Source organism: Anolis carolinensis, chromosome 3 (assembly GCF_035594765.1).
Source record: "Anolis carolinensis isolate JA03-04 chromosome 3, rAnoCar3.1.pri, whole genome shotgun sequence".
Lineage (NCBI taxonomy): Eukaryota > Metazoa > Chordata > Lepidosauria > Squamata > Dactyloidae > Anolis > Anolis carolinensis.
In genome coordinates, this window is record NC_085843.1 from 205422435 (window position 1) to 205439059 (window position 16625).

A 16625-nucleotide genomic window follows, 5' to 3' on the forward strand; every position below is an offset into this window, starting at 1 on the left:
CGTGGTTTTTCAATAAACTCTAAAAGACTATTATAAATAATAAAAAATTACAATTTACAGCCTAAGGAAGGGAGGAAGGAGAAGCCAAAGGGTGAGCAAAGGAGCCCAAGCAGCAATAATGTATAAATATTAAAATAAATATTGTGTCCCTACTTCACGGATTTTCACTTATTGCGGGTGGTCCTGGTACCTAACCCCCATGATAAGTGAGGGAACACTGTATATGCCTAAAATTCAGATTTGTTTTACTTCAAGCAGCATTGGATAGATATTAGCCGTAACAAAAGAAAGGCAGACATACCAAAAATAATTGCTAGTAGTTCCAAATATACCGCAGGTTGGTTCACAAGTGCCTATAAGATCAAGTGTTTGCATCTGGTGTTGGCCTCACCCTTTGTGGGAATCACTGTCTGCATAGATGTTGTGTAGTGTATGGAACTGCTTCAGTTTTCATAGAGGTGATGGTAGGGCTCCAACTCACTCCTAAACCCTAAGTCAGGGGTCCTCAAACTTTTTAAGTGGAGGGCCGATTCACAGTCCCTCAGACTGTTAGGGGGCCGGACTATGATGAAATAGTCTAAAAATAAGATTGTTGTTGTTGTGTGCCTTCAAGTTATTTCAGACTTAGGTCAACCCTAAGTCTAAAGTTTATGACAGAGGCCAGGTCAATAACCTTGGAGGGCCTTAGTTTGGGGACCCCTGATCTAGACGATCTCATAAGATCATAGGTAAGCAAAGAGACCTCCAAAGACCATCTAGATAGTCTCATAAGACCATAGGTAAGGAAAGGGACCCTCAAAGGCCATCTAGAAGGTCTCATAGGACCATAGGTAAGGAAAGTGACCTCCAAAAGCCATCTAGATGGTCTCATAAGGCCGTAGCTAAGCAAAAAGACCTCCAAAGACCGGGTAGACTTAGGTCAACCCTAAGTCTAAAGTTTAGGACAGGGGCCAGGTAAATGACCTTGGAGGGCCGCATCTGGCCCCCGGGCCTTAGTTTGGGGACCCCTGCCCTAAGTAATGGCTCATTTTTCAAGCTGCCATCGTAGCAGAATTAGAATTGACCAAACCAATATATAACTGTTACCATAGACCTTTTTTTTTAAGTACAGGCAAACTAGAGTCCAAATAATTAAATGATGTAAACAAGGATAGAGTTAGAGTCTGGGCAGACAATCAAAGAAGATACCAGTATGTTGAGCAGGTTCTCTCTAATGAACCTAACACAGATGTTAGGGCTTTATATGATCTGTTTGTGTCCCAACATGATATACAAAACTAGATATATAGAGGATGTCCTTCAGTAACAGAAATTATACTTCACTTAATGAACAACTGGAATCCTAAGGCAAAGGACTTCTCCAGGGTCTGTGTATCTTGCCTGGTATGTGCCTTCAACATTTACATAAGAGGTGGAGGAAGTGTGGCTTGTTGGCATGTGTTTCATTCAGGCTATGTTTGGTCTCCTGAGATCTCCCATTTCCCCTCTTAAGTTGTGATTGGGATAGTTTACATCTCTCTCTCTCTCTCCCACCCCCCCCCCCCCCCCCCCCCGCAAGTGGTTTTAGCTTTAGTGCATAATGCGGCAGGATGAACTTCATACCCACTGAGGTGAGTCAGGGATATTTGTTGGTTTTTTAAAAATAGTGTGGACTGCAGTCCCCCCCTAGCCCCCAGAAATATTCCACTCCTGATATAAATAAATTTCTATCCTGTCAATCATTTTTCTGCTATTACATGTACACATATGATGGTCTCTGACCTGTAATCCTTTTCTATATGAATGGTGATTATCTAATGGTGAAGGAAGAGGAAACTATATTCATAGCAATTGCTACTGAAGTACATTTCTCCTAGAATTCAGTCTTACTATTAGCAGTCTTGGATCTGTGGATCACATTGAGCTCTGTAAACTGCCTTAGAAGAAAAGATATGTATTTGAAATGAATGTTCAGATTTCAATAGAATATGCACAGAAAATATTTCTTGTTTGTTCAGATTTAATAAAAATGGTAGAATATAGCAAGAGGAAATACTGTGAAGTATGCTGGAATATCTTATTAAGACCCCAAGAAATGTACTTACATTTCTCAGATTCTCAACCTGAATACATTCAGGTTCAGATTATAGATGGTATGTTTAAACATTTTATTTATACCGTGTTTCCCCGAAAATTTATTTATTTTGTGTCAAAAGCATTGCATAACAAATACATTTTAAAATGATGGGAAAAAAAGGAAATCACAAGCAACTAAATAGTTTTGGACCAAAAGCGGGCAACAGCAACCGCATTGTCCGTAGCTTTAAACAACTCCTCCTCCGTACATGAGGCAGGACATAGTGGGCAAGCATACATATGCGGAGTTGTTTGTTCTGCTCCACAGTCACATAAGGTGGAGGATTCCTCCAGGTAGTGCCATCTTGCCAGGTTGTCTTTTGATCTGCCCACTCCACTTCTCAGTCTGTTTAGGGACTTCCAAGTTGCCCATTCTTGGTTTGCCCCGGGAGGAAGACCCTCCTGGGGGGCCTCCCCGAAAATAAGACAGTGTCTTATATTATTTTTTGCTCCCAAAGATGCACTAGGTCTTATTTTCACGGGATGTCTTATTTTTCCATGAAGAAAAATTCACATTTATTGTTGAACAAAAAAAAAAAAAAGAACGTTTATTATATACTGTACAATAGTTGTCATCACAAACCAGCATAACCAGACCAACTGTGAATCCTATCAAGAATTTCTTGTTACTACCATTATTTCCATGGTAATAATCTATGGTATGTACATTTACCAATCCTGCATGCTCTGGTGTTCTGTTTGGTGGGCATGCTCCCAAACAAAAACTTTGTGAGGTCTTACTTTCAGGGTAGGCCTTATATTTAGCAATTCATCAAAATCTCTACTAGGTCTTATTTCCAGGGGCAAACCAAGAATGGGCAACTTGGAATGGGCAGATCAAAAGACAACCTGGCAAGATGGCACTCCCTGGAGGAATCCCCCACCTTTACAATCATTTGTAAATTCAAATGATTCTCAGTTTCACATGTTCAATTAAATTAAGGGAGGTCTGGCATTTTGTGTTTCTGTATTTTTTTCCCAGCACTTTCTGCATTTACTTACCCCCCCCCCCCAAAAAAAAAAAAAATCATCTCTGCCTGTAATCAACTTTAAGCTGGAATATTTATTGCAACAGCATCCATTCAAACATCCAATTCACCACGGAAAAAGAAAATGAAGGGAAACTGCCATTTCTAGATGCCGTAGTCATCAGCAAACCAAATCAACAATTGGGCCACACAGTTTACAGAAAACCTACACACATGGATAGATACTTACATAAAAACTCCAATCATCACCAAAGTAAAAAAAAAGAGAGAGAGAGAACAATCAAAGCCCTGACAAATGGAGCAAAACGAATCTGGGAACCTCAACTCCTCTAAGGTGAACTGAACCACCTAAACCGGGCTCTACAGGCCAATGGATACTCCACCACAGACATCAGAAGAGCTGCAAGACAAAGACAAGCCAAGAGAGTAAAGACAAAGATCCACCCAGAGGAAAAGTGTTCTTGCCATACATCAAGGGAACCACTGACCATATAGGGAAGCTGATGAAGAAACACAACCTACAAACTATCTACAGACCCACTAAGAAAATCCAACAAATGCTACATTCAGCAAAGGACAAGAGGAATTCTCTCACCTCTGCAGGGGTCTATCGTATACTATGCAGCTGTGGACAAGTCTACATAGGGACCACCAAACTCAGCAATGTAAAAACACGAATCAAGAAACATGAAAGGAACTGCAGACTAATCCAACCAGAGAAGTCAGCCATAGCAGAGCACCTGATGAACCAACCTGGAAATAGTATATTATTTGAGAACACAGAAATGCTGGACCACTCTAACAACAAGCATGTCAGCCTACATAGAGAAGCCATTGAAATCCACAAGCATGTGGAAAATTTTAACAGAAAGGAGGAAACCAGCTACCAGTATTTTAATAACTCTAAAATCAAGACAGTAAATAAAGAAAAACTCTCAGAAAATAGGAGAATTCTAGACATGAAACAATCAGGGCCAATTAACACCTCCTAACAAAGGATTCCCCCAGGCAGGAAGCAGACAGGCTTTGGAGCTGCAAGGTTATTCAATGCTAATCAAGGTGACCAATTGCAATATTCACACTTGCCTCAAATAGACATCCTGGACATTCCACAGATCTATAAACCTCATCTGGTTTCCAACAACCTCACAACCTCTGAGGATGCCTGCTTAGATGTGGGCGAAATGTCAGGAGAAACGTCTGGAACATGGCCATACATCCCGGAAAACTCACAGAAACCCAAAGTTATGTTGCTGATATTGACCAGGATCCAACTGGACCATTTTTGTTAATTGAAATCATGTCAACAAATATTTTCACATGCAGATTGCCCTTCCCCTTACAGTCCCAATATACTATCAATATCGGCTCTGGGAGGACTGGGAGCTACAGATGGTACGGAAAGGAAGTGGAAACAGAGAGAAAGATATTGTCCCGTTGCAGGTATGCAGGGGCAGAATTCACTTTTGAGACCTGCTTATATGCTTCAGATTTTTTGACTATTTCAGATTTTGGAATACTGGATAAAGGATGCTCAATCTGTATTTAAATTAATTTATTGGGTGTGTGTTTGTTTTTCTTTCTGTATTTTTCCAAAAACTAGAACATATGTTGCAGATAACAAGAACTTGTTAATATTCATCACTTCTTGTGGCTCAGTTTAGAGATGTCACTGCTAGAATTATCCCATTTTCCTAAATAATCTTAAAACCGGCATTTAATCAAGAAAGGTAATTTTTCATATTTCAGCCATAGCTTTGTTTCTGAGGTGTGTTTTGCAGAATATGATGTGATTCATGATGTGTTTTATTAAAACTGGAAATCATAATTCTTTAGATGTTACTCCTGTAATAATGGGTAATATCCTATAGACATAATGCATATGTCTTGCTACATGCATCATGTTGAGTTTGCCATGGAAACAGCTAATTTTCCATGTCCCTCATTTAAGTTGCAGAATTCCTTTAACTTCAAATTGCCAGTTGCAAGGCTGAGCAAAGACAATCTGCTCATTAAGCCAGACTCTCTCAACCAATCTAAAACTATTCATGTTTTTTGACCTCTCTCAGCAAATCCTACAAGAGTTGTTTGTTTCCCTTGCAAAAAGAAAACAATAATAAAATTCATTGCTTCTCATATACTCAAAATGTGTAACCTAAAATTCTAACTCACTGAGGCTAATGGTACCATCATATATTATACTTAAAGGCTGAATCTAAGAGTAAGTGTAGCATAATATAAATTTTTGTTCTGAGATTCTGAAGCTTCCTACATACATGGCTTGTCTCCTACATGTTCATTTTTTGTATCCTAATAAATCTTATGTACTAAACTAATTTTTAACGGGGATCATCTTACATTCTGCCGTTTTGTTTCCTACAAGTTCTGAGTGAACAGATCTATCACACATTTATTCTGCAATCTGTCCCTTTGTTGTTTATTCGTTCAATTGCTTCCAACTCTTTGTGACCTCATGGACCAGCCCATGCCAGAGCTTCCTGTCGGCCATCGCCACCCCCAGTTCCTTCAAGATCAAGCCAGTCACATCAAGGATACCATCCATCCATCTGGCCCTTAGTCGACCCCTCTTCCTTTTTCCTTCAATTTTCCCCAGTATCATTATCTTCTTCAAGCTTTTCTGTCCTCTTATTATGTGGCCAAAGTACTTCATTGTTGCCTCTAATATTCTTCCCTCCAGTGAGCAGTCAGAAATTATTTCCTAGAGTATGGACTGGTTGGATCTTCTTGGGGTCCAAGGCACTCTCAGAATGTTCCTCCAATGCCACAGTTCAAAAGCATCTCTCTTCCTTCTCTCAGCCTTCCTTATGGTCCAGCTCTTGCATATTACTATGGGGAATACCATTCCTTTAACTATGCGGACCTTTGTTGCCAGTGTGATGTCTCTACCCTTCACTATTTTATTGAGGTTGGTCATTGCTCTCCTCCCAATAAGTAAACGTCTTCTGATTTCCTGGGCTGCAGTCTGCTTCTACAGTAATCTTTGTGCCTAGAAATACAAAGCCTGTCACTGGCTCCACATTTTCTCCCGCTATTTGCCAGTTATCAATCAGTCTGGTTGCCATAATCTTGATGTTTAACTGCAACCCAGCTTTTGCACTTTCTTCTTTCATCTTGGTTAGAAGGCTCCTCAGCTTTCAGCCATCAGAGTGATATTATCTGCATATCTAAGGTTGTTAATGTTTCTTCCAGCAATTTTGACTCCAGCCTTGGATTCATCAAGCCCCACACGTCGCATGATATATTCATACAAGTTGAATAGGTAGGGTCAAAGTATTCAGCCCTGTCATACTAAAGATAGGGAAGGGCAATCTGCCCCTCCCTACCTTTATTAACAAAAATGGGAAAATATAGTGATGTTGCAAAAGAGAAGCATCTTTAATGGATGCCTTAATAAAAGGGAATGCTTAGATTTGAGGAATTGAAATCTCTATGATGATCCTTACATGATTTGGAATTATTTACTACATGGGTAAATAACCTCCTGCTTTTATTTATTTTGTGCCAAAAGCATTGCATAATAAATAAGTTTAAAACTGATAAAATAAAGGAATCACAAGCAACTAAATAGTTTTAGACCAAAAGCAGGCAACAGCGACAGCATTGTCTGTAGCTTAAAACAACCCTTCATGAGGCAGGACATTGTGGGCAAGCATACAGATGCAGAGTTGTTCGTTCTGCTCCGCAGTCACACAAGGTAGAGGATTCCTCCAAATAGTGCCATGTTGCCAGGTTGTCTTTTGATCTGCCCACTCCACTTCTGAGTCTGTTCAGGGACTTCTAAGTTTCCCATTCTTGGTTTGCCCCTGGAGGAAGACCCTCATGGGGGGCCATCCAGTTGGGCTTGCCTGGTGTAGCTGTCCAGAGGGATACCCTTGCTGTTGCTGAGGAGTATTAAGAGGAATGGTGGTTCTTATGAAGATTTTCCTTGATTTGAGTCTACTGCAAGGAGGCTAATAGTTATGCAGTGGATGGCTTTCACAGTGTTCGACCTTATTTCTTTCACAGTTAGCAGCAGCAACTTCCTGTCGTACATCGGGGGGGAGGGCAATGCCAGCTAGCTTGTAGAGTTTATCAACAGGTGTAGTCTTAAGGCATCCTGTGATTATTCTGCATGTTTCATTTAGTGCTATGTTCACCTGCTTCACCTAGACAGACTTGTGCCAAAAAGGACAGGCATACCCGGCATTTGAGTAAGACAAGATCAGGGCTGATGTTCTTATTAATTTTGGGCCTGCATTCCATACAGTACCAGTAACTTTCCGCAGGATGTTATTGCATGCAGCAACATTGTGTTTGGTATTCATACAGTGTTTCCTAAATGTTAGTGTTCCAACCTAGCAGTTTGAAAACATGCCAATGTGAGTAGATCAATAGGTACCGCTCTGGCGGGAAGGTAACAGCGCTCCATGCAGTCATGCCGGCCACATGACCTTGGAGGTGTCTACGGACAACGCCGGCTCTTCGGCTTAGAAATGGAGATGAGCACCAACCCCCAGAGTCAGACATGACTGGACTTAACGTCAGGTGAAACTTTACCTTTAGTGTTCAATCTAAGGTGACACCAAGATATTTAACGTGGAAACAGTGTTCAAGCTCTTGGGCTACCCAGGTAATTTTCAGTTTCCTATTAGCTTCATGGTTACGTAGGTGGAAAGCACACACTTGTTTACGTAAGTTTAGGTTTCAGGTGGTTATCTTTGTAGTAGCTGGAGAGATCTTTCAAAGTATCAATGAACTGATTTTCAACTACAGTAGAATCTCGCTTATCCAACCTTCGCTTATCCAACATTTTGTATTATCCAATGCAGTCTGCCTTCCGCCTGGATCCACAGCTGTTTCTCTCAGCAGCAGTGCACAGTGGGCCAACATGTCCAACAACAACACAAGTGCAGCCACACTCCCAAACAAGTGGCAGACCTGCTGTAAAACATGATGTTTTGGTGCTTAATGTGTAAAATCATAACGTAATTTGATGTTTAATAGGGTTTTCCTTAATCCCTCTTTATTATCCAATATTTTTGCTTATCCAACCTTCTGCCAGCCCATTTAGGTTGGATAAGTGAGACTCCTACAATCTTTCAAAGTCTTTTGCTTGTATTGTTAAGCCAAGGTCATCAGCATATATAAAGCTCTTTGTGAGTGATGGCTGTGGCTGATCGTTCTTGCTCACCAAATGTATTGAACATCAGTTCCCATAACACTATGGAACAAAATTTGAAAAGATTTCTGTTCCTGGTTAGAAAGTGTTATTTTCTGTTTAATTATGAGGTACTTACTTTGAAAGTAGTTGTTATACTCCAGAAACTTTGTTTTTCTGGCTGCCACAAACTATGTTGAATTGGTTGAGCGCCTATCAAATATTAATTGAAATACTATAGCAAAATATTCTGGATGTCCCGCAAATTTTGCCCTTTAATAAACCTTTTCCATGTTTTATGAGAGAAGCAATTAGGAAATTACATTTATAACCCAGGAACAAAATCATGTAACATAGTGTAATCTGTAACCATGCTGGATTGGACTGATAAGAGTTGTAATCAAAAGATATTAGGAGAAATGCTGTCTCTTAGGGTATATCTACACAGGCACTTTATCCAGACGTAGGTGCAAATTTACATACCACCTCACCCCCCCCCCCCCCAAGACAAGGCACTGTCACCCCAATCTCTCTAAAGGTGCAGCTTCAGAGACATCCAGCAAAAATAACCAGGCATTTCTTGATCTCAGAAATAAAGTTTTATTCTGAAAAAACTCAGAAGAGGTAGGGAAAAAATGCAGAGAACTGGACCTCCAGTGGTGCCTCCAAAATGGAGGGACCCCAAGCAGTGACAGTGCATTGGCTTTTATAGCTTCACAGTGCTGTGCCACCCTTTTGGGTGTTACTCAATCATTGTCCATGTCCCCACCCTGTGGCCTCTCTTTGTTCAGTTCTTATCAGTAGGAAACCTTCATCCCAACTCACCATTTATAAGGTTCTGGCTTATCAAGGCCATCTTTGGCCAACGGGATTTGCTATGGGGTGCTCACAGCACAACCACTTAATGCCTCACATTAGACAAAGTGCTGAAGTGGCCACACATTTCAAGGAATGTGAACGGCAGGGTTGGCTCCAAATGGGAACAAGCCCCATTGTTCATATAGGTTAGTGCTACTGTCCCAGTTTCCCTGCACTTGATGGCACAGGGGAAATGGCATGGCACTTAACATGTATGGCATTTGTTGTTGTAGTGGCAACCTTGGAACTGTAGTGAGCTTGGAACATCCACTCAGCAACCTTCCTAGTGTACGTAAAGGCATGGCCACCATTTGAAAGGGAAGGGGAAATCACCCTTCTCATCTTTGAGTCATGCAGGCACCTTTGCTTATATGAGCAAGTATCCCAAATGACGTCTCCAAGCTCTGAGCCTCTGAGCACTATAATGGCAAATGACAGACAAGACAAGAGACATTCTACACAGGCCCTAAAATGTGGAAAAAATCAGGATAAAAGTGGGGCGGCTACATGACATTTGCCAAAAATGTGTACCGGATTGCATTAACGGCTGAAAAACACATGGTATAAAGTAGGGGTGTGCACGATACCATTTGTCAATACTGGATTCAGGGAAATTCATTGATTCGGCTGCCTGACCTCCAAAAATAGACTGGATAAGGGCAGCTGAAGGCTCAGTTGGAAACAGACCATGACAGTCAGATCTTTGTATGTAGAAAGGCCCTCAGTCTACACTGCCATATAATCCAATTCAAAGCAGTTAATCTGGATTTTATATGGCAGTGTAGTTGGGCCTTTGTTAGGCTCCTACCACTAAAATTACTGATGAAAATACTCAAAAGTGTCAGGCCTAAGAAGGAACCCTGCAGCCTTCAACTTGAGACCTCCTTCCAGTTTGAAGCACTGCTCTGATACCAGTTCCTTGAGGATGGTTTTCCAATTAATTATGGATTCATCTGATGGACAGTGAGAACTCTGCTCTTACCGCTGAAGTAGTTCAGAAGCAGAATTGTGTGAATACCAAAACAGAATCCTGGGTTGCATTGATCCAGCCCCGTATTTTGTTGCCCTTGTAGATGCACTCTTAGTCTGGTTTGTTGTAAAAGCAAGATGAGGAGTAAGCTTATTGGACAAAAGGGGGCGGGATAAAAATAATCTTTGGGACTTTTGTGTATAGCTAGAGTTTTATTTTTTAAAACCAACCTGGAGATAACTGATGATTCTAATAAACATCCTGTTCTTTCAAGCACCTTTTTATTTTTCTATTTCCCTGGGGTGATAACATGTTTGATAATCAGTGCAGATTGTTTTGGTTTATTGTATGTTTATCTGATTCTATTTTAATCTGTTCTTTGCTTTTGAAGACCTTGGGGGTTTGCTTTTTTATTTTAAAAAACTTCACAATACAAATATTTAATAAGAATCACCTCAGGAACTCACATTTTCAAAGATAATTTTGTATTCTTGTATACTTCCATAATGAACCATTTTTCAAAATAATTAAAAACCTGCGCCCATTGCATCTAGAGTATTTCTCATTCCTGATACACTGCAGTGTGTGTGTGGCAATCTTTTTCCTATGTTGCTTTCAGGACGATGAGAATTACACTGGTGCAGAGAGCTGTAAGGGACAGAGGAGCTGCCTGAGAGCAGCTGGGCTGGTGCCTGACAGCACCCCTAGCTAGAAATTTCAATATGAGTAATGCCTGTATCCTCCATTTCTGGCTTCATATTTTGTGTTACAGTGCTTGCGCACAATGAAACCATTCAAGCACTTGAATCAATGTTAATTGCTTCTGCAGCCTCTGTCCAATGCCTCCTTTTAGGCTCTCATTTATATTGCATTTTAGATCTGCGAATCAGCCTTTAAAAGGAACGGACAGCATAGAACAAGATGGGTAAATAGTCTGACCCACTAGAAGGCATACAACTAAAAGCATGTTTATTAGACTGATTGTGGCTCTTCTGCCAGGGGGGTTTCATCTGAGCAGAGTTTTGTGTCCTTGATGTTTTGGATTTCAGGGGAAATATGTCCCTGCCTCTCAAGTGGAGGCATGACAACTGGAATTTCTCTCTCTCGCTAAGCTAATAACAACCTAGAAGCCACATTCAGCTGTAGATGCAGGGGTGTACATTTAAAAACGTAAATTTTCACTTGACTCATTCTCCCAAGTGAGATAGGGAAATCTAATAATCTTTTTCTTCATCATGTAAGATGGTGAGATATTTTCTTTTTGACAAGAGTACTCTTTCTTGCCAGAATGCTTATTGCACAAGCTGTACAATCCCATTTCATCAAATGGCCTTTTTCATTTTTCCCCCCAATCGGCTATTTGCTGTTCATGTTTATGCTATTCTTGGTAAAGAAGGGGGGAATAGCTGTTTACCACAGAGACATTTTTGTGCAAAGTATGGAGATCTCAAAATATACTCCTTATTTAGTTGTCGCGCTGAAGGTAAGAGCTATAGCCTTCCGTGGATGAAAACCATGACATGTGTAGGTTGGTCACAACATTAGAATGTGATGAAAATTGTGTTGCCAGGCAAAGATAAGGCTTTCAGCAGAGTATCTTTGAAATTCACGTTCTGAATTTAGGAAAGCCTGAAAAAGATAAAAAAAGGCCAACTCAATAAATGTAATATTCATTTGTGTATTTGCAGATGTGGAAATGTGTATGTACATGTACAGCATGATTAATCGTATAATATCGTAAAATCAAATTTTCTTTTCCCAACAATGTCAAAATCACAGCCTTTTAAAAGCTCTATAATCGCTACCTCAACTCTCTGTTCACACAAAGTGGGTGGAGAAATAAAAACAAGCAAAAACATAACCTTAAAATAAATGTTGTGCAAATCTCTTCTTTAAAAAATCTACAGAATTATGGGAAGAGAAATATATTTTCCAGCCAGAAAGGCTTGCCTTTAATATTGATCTTGTTTCAAGGAAATAGATGGAGAATCTGAACTCCTTGGGGATCTCTTCTATTGGAAATAGCAACTTCCCAAGCCTCTCACTCTCAATTTGTTAATGTATATATTTGCTTACATGTATTCTATGTGTATGTTGATTTGCCAGTTTGACTTACAGTACCTCTTTGGTGTGGGAGGGGTTATAGACATGTGATTGTACTGAGCATGTGCAGACTCAGGACTCCATTTTGTATTGAGTCTTGCATCAAATCTCAGTAGAGGTGGATGCATGTATGCGTTTGGTCTTCAATTAAAACTGTTGTATGTATTCAGACCTCAGTGTAGGTGGATGCATGTTGCAGTTTGGACTTCAATATAGAAGTGTACTTATGGACTTCAGTGAGTAGAACTATACTAAAAACTATGGACTATTGATTAAGAATGATACCCTGTCTACTCAGCACAGAGAAGCTACATCCTATCTGTAACTAAACTTTAATAAGAAATGTGTCTGTATGGTGAATTAATAAAAGATGTTTGTAAGTAAACAAGATATGTTAATTTTCCAAGAAGTCTTTGTTTTTTTTATCTCTGAGTGCATATTTTAAACTAAGAGGTTTCAAGGGCAATTATAACTACAAAGAAACAACCATCCTCTGCTAAATAAATATATTTTTGTAGTGGCATGTCTTTATCTTTGGCAGTTTAAAGAGATGGTTCTTCAATTTAACAGCTGAGATACCTGTGTGCCATTACATGAATGCTTGAGAATATCACTTGTTCAAAGAGTTGATTGCTAACAAGGTCGTGCTTTTCTTGACTAGTGGTTTTCAAAAGGTGGTCTCCACATATTCATGGAGATTCGCATTTGCCAAAAAGATATGCGCACATAGACAGTGTGCAGTTATTTTCCAATAGGTTATGCAATAGGTTATGGTATTCGCAATATTTTCATCTGTGTGAGAGAGAGAAAGAAAGAGAGAGACTGAGAGACAATGTGATGCACACTTTGGGGTTTATGGGAGTGTGTGTGCTTTAATTCAGAGGGGATTCCTTCAAGGAAAGCTGTCTCCTGCTGGGCTAGTTGAAGGTTTAAAATTTTCAGCAGCTGCAACAAATTTTATAGAAGAATAAACACATGGCTGAAGTAGGGCTGGGACATTTTAAAATTAATGGAGAAAATGGGAATGAAAATAAGTTGCAGTAGCTGGATTTCAGAAGGTAAAAATGAAATAATTGGACAACAGTACATGTAAAAGGGGTCTAGGAGTCTTAGCAGTAGACCATGAACTGAACATGAGTCAATAGTGTGATGCAGCAGCTAAAAAAGCCAATGTGATTATAAGCTGAATTAATAGAAATATAGTGTCTATATCAAGGGAAGCAATAGGACCACTCTGTTCTGCTTTGATCAGACCTCAGCTAGAATACTGTGTCCAGTTCTGGGCATCTCAATTCAAGGGGGATATTGAAAAGTTGAAATATGTCCAGAGAAGGGCAAATAAAATGGTAAAAGGTATGGAAGCCAAGCCCTATGAGGAATGGCTGAGGGAGCTGGGGATGTTTAGCTTGGTGAATAGAAAGTTGAGAGGGGCTATGATAGCCATGTTTAATATTGGAAAGGATGCACATTGTGGAGGGGGCAATTTATTTTCTACTATTCTGGAGCAATGGATTCAAACTTCAGCAGAAAAGATTCCACCTAAAATTAGGAAGAAATTCCTGACAGTAAGAGCTGTTGGGCAGTGAAATATGTTGCCTCAAATTTGGTCCAGTCTCCTTCTCTGGAGGTTTTTAAGCAGAGGCTAGATGGCCATCTGCAGGAGTGCTTTGACTGTGTTTTCCTGCATAGCAGAGGGTTGTAATGAATGGCCCTTAGGGTCTCTTCCAGCTCTGTGGTTCTATGATCTGGAGAAGAGAATGCTGAGATATCCATGTTTAAATATTCAAAATGATATCATATTGAAGATGGAGGATCTAGAGACTAAGGGTACAGCTACATTGTAGAATTCATACATTTTGAAACCATCTTAGCTGCCATAGTTCAGTCCTGTGGGATCATGGAAGTAGGAGTTTTACACAGTGTTGAGTTTTCTTTGCCTCATCAAACTACAAATTCCATATAAAATGTATTAATTTGACAGTGTAGATGCACCCTAGAAGACGGAGGAATTGATTCAGTCAACAGAAAAAGAGATTCCACCTAAAAATTAGGAAGAACTTCTTGATAGTAAGAGCTTTTCAACAGTGGAATATGCTTCCTTTGAGTGAATGACCATCTGCTAGGAGTGCTTCAGTTGTGTATTCCTACAGTGGTAGTGGACTGGCCTGGATGATTCTTGTGGTCTCTTCCAACTCTCGGATTGTAAAATACCCTGCTTAGATTTTTAGTTTCCATAGAGTCTAGGATTTTTAATGTCTGACTGTGGTGTTAAGCACCTCTCCACCAGTTATCCAGCATAAATTAATCAGATAAATAATTAGTTCTATTTATTAGAAAACAGAGAACATTGGAGTGCAGTGAAATAGATTAATAACTTCTGACTCCCAAGACATCTGCACTTTTTCAAATCATGTATCTAGTAGAATAGGGTTTTTTCACAGATGCTTAAAGTGGTGTATTTCAGGAAACAATAACTGAGGTAGATTTCCTGAAATACAGCATTAATTTCATGGATCATGGGTAGCCAATTAGCAATCAAAAGACTTGGTGCTCTCCTTGCAGGAACATGCCTGCCAAACAATTATTATGACTTGGCGTATTCCAGGATGTTGGCCTGGACTGAAACAAAGATTAGCATATTTTCCCCCAGAAGTCAAAAGATAAACATCATCAGACATTCCTAAAATGTAAGCCCTTTCCCCTCAGCTTGGCAATGCTATTCAAAATAGAATGGAAGGAGTCATCCAGCTTGATGTGATGTTCTAAATTCATATGAAGGAAGAAATGTGTCCTTTGATGGAAGTATAGGTTATTGTGGATTGTGCTGCTTTCCAGCGGCTTTGCTTGCTTTTAAGTCTGAAAGAGGTTGTCTAATAGCACAAATGATGTTATCTGAACCTTAAGTATGAAGTCCATACATTGTCAATTAGGTTACAGTTACATGGCAAGTGAAAGCAATGTTAATACTCAAGATAGTTTTTCACATAGGAAGAAAGTATGTTTTTTCAGTACAAGGTTGTATGATATGATCATCCTTTACCTGGAATTCTGAAATGTAAAATACTTCAGAATTGTTCAAAAGGATAATGACACTTTTGCTTTCCAATGGTTCAGTGCACACAAATATTGTTTTGTGCACAAAACATTGCCATTTAAAATTGCCTCTATGTATAAGGTGTATATGAAACATCAATGGATTTTGTGTTTAGACTTGAGTCTAAATCTCAGAATTTAGAAATTCCAGAAATTCTCATTATGTGTTCCATTTTTTTAAAAAAAAAAAAATCTAAAATACAGAATACTTCTGGTACCAAGCATTTCTGGTACTTGTTATTGATCCATCTTTGATTAAGTTGTTTGGTAGTTAAGAACTGTCCAATAATTTAGGTTTTCTAACTCTTTCACTAGAAGATTATGGGGTCACAGTGACACAGTGGGTTAAACCACTGAGCTGCAGAACTTGTTGACTGAAAGGTCGTGGTTCGATTCCATGGAGTGAGGTGAGTCCCCATCATTAGCCCCAGCTTCTGCCAACCTAGCAATTCAAAAACATGCAATTTTTTTTCATGTCAGGAGCAACCTGAGTTGCTTCTGGTGTGAGAGAATTGGCCATCTGCAAGGACGTTGCCCAGGGGATGCCCGGATGTTTTGATGTTTTTACCATCCTTGTGGGAGGCTTTTCTCATGTCCTCGCATGGAGCTGGAGCTGATAGAGGGAGCTCATCCGCGCTCTCCCCGGATGGGATTCGAACCTGGCAGCATTCAGGTCAGCAACCCAACCTTCAAGTCACAAGGCTTTAATCAAATTAAATTAATTAATTAAATTAATTAATTAAAGTAGATCAATAGGTACTGCTCCAGCAGGAAGGTAACAGTGTTCCATGCAGTCATGTTGACCACATGACCTAGGAGGCATCTATGAACAATGCCAGCTCTTCAGCTTAGAAATGGAGATGAGCACCAATTCCCAGAGTTGGACCCGACTAGACTTAATGCCAAGGGGAAACCTTCACCTTTGCTAAAATATTGGGCTTTCTATTAGGGACCATATTGTCTTTCACTGGGCTGTACCTCTAATCAAAAACTTTGTTTTAATCTTTATATCATTATTAATCTGCAGAACTATGGGTATAGAGACTTTATTAATCAGCATTCTGTATCTAAGTTTGTGAAATACACGAACAACATTGTATACTTTTTCAGTATAGAAATGTCTTCCATGTAAGATGTTTTGCTTTATGTGAAATTACCCTTACATGACTTCTTTCTTCTTGATAAGTGTTTTCTTTCTTTAAAAATACCCCGTTTTCTTAGCAGTAGGTCTTTGTTTAAAGTTAAAGAATAAGGAATGTATGTACAGACTTGACAGACCCACGAGCTCCACTGAGCTTGCAGTTAGTTATTATTTTAATAGATTTGCGGAAAGCTCCAC

At 39.6% G+C, this 16625-nt stretch overlaps 1 protein-coding gene across 5 annotated transcripts in view; it reads left to right on the top strand.

Annotated features, from left to right (window-relative positions):
- kndc1 (kinase non-catalytic C-lobe domain containing 1) overlaps positions 1-16625 on the top strand; it is a 119547-nt gene that overhangs the window by 30592 nt on the left and 72330 nt on the right. The window lies entirely within an intron of this gene.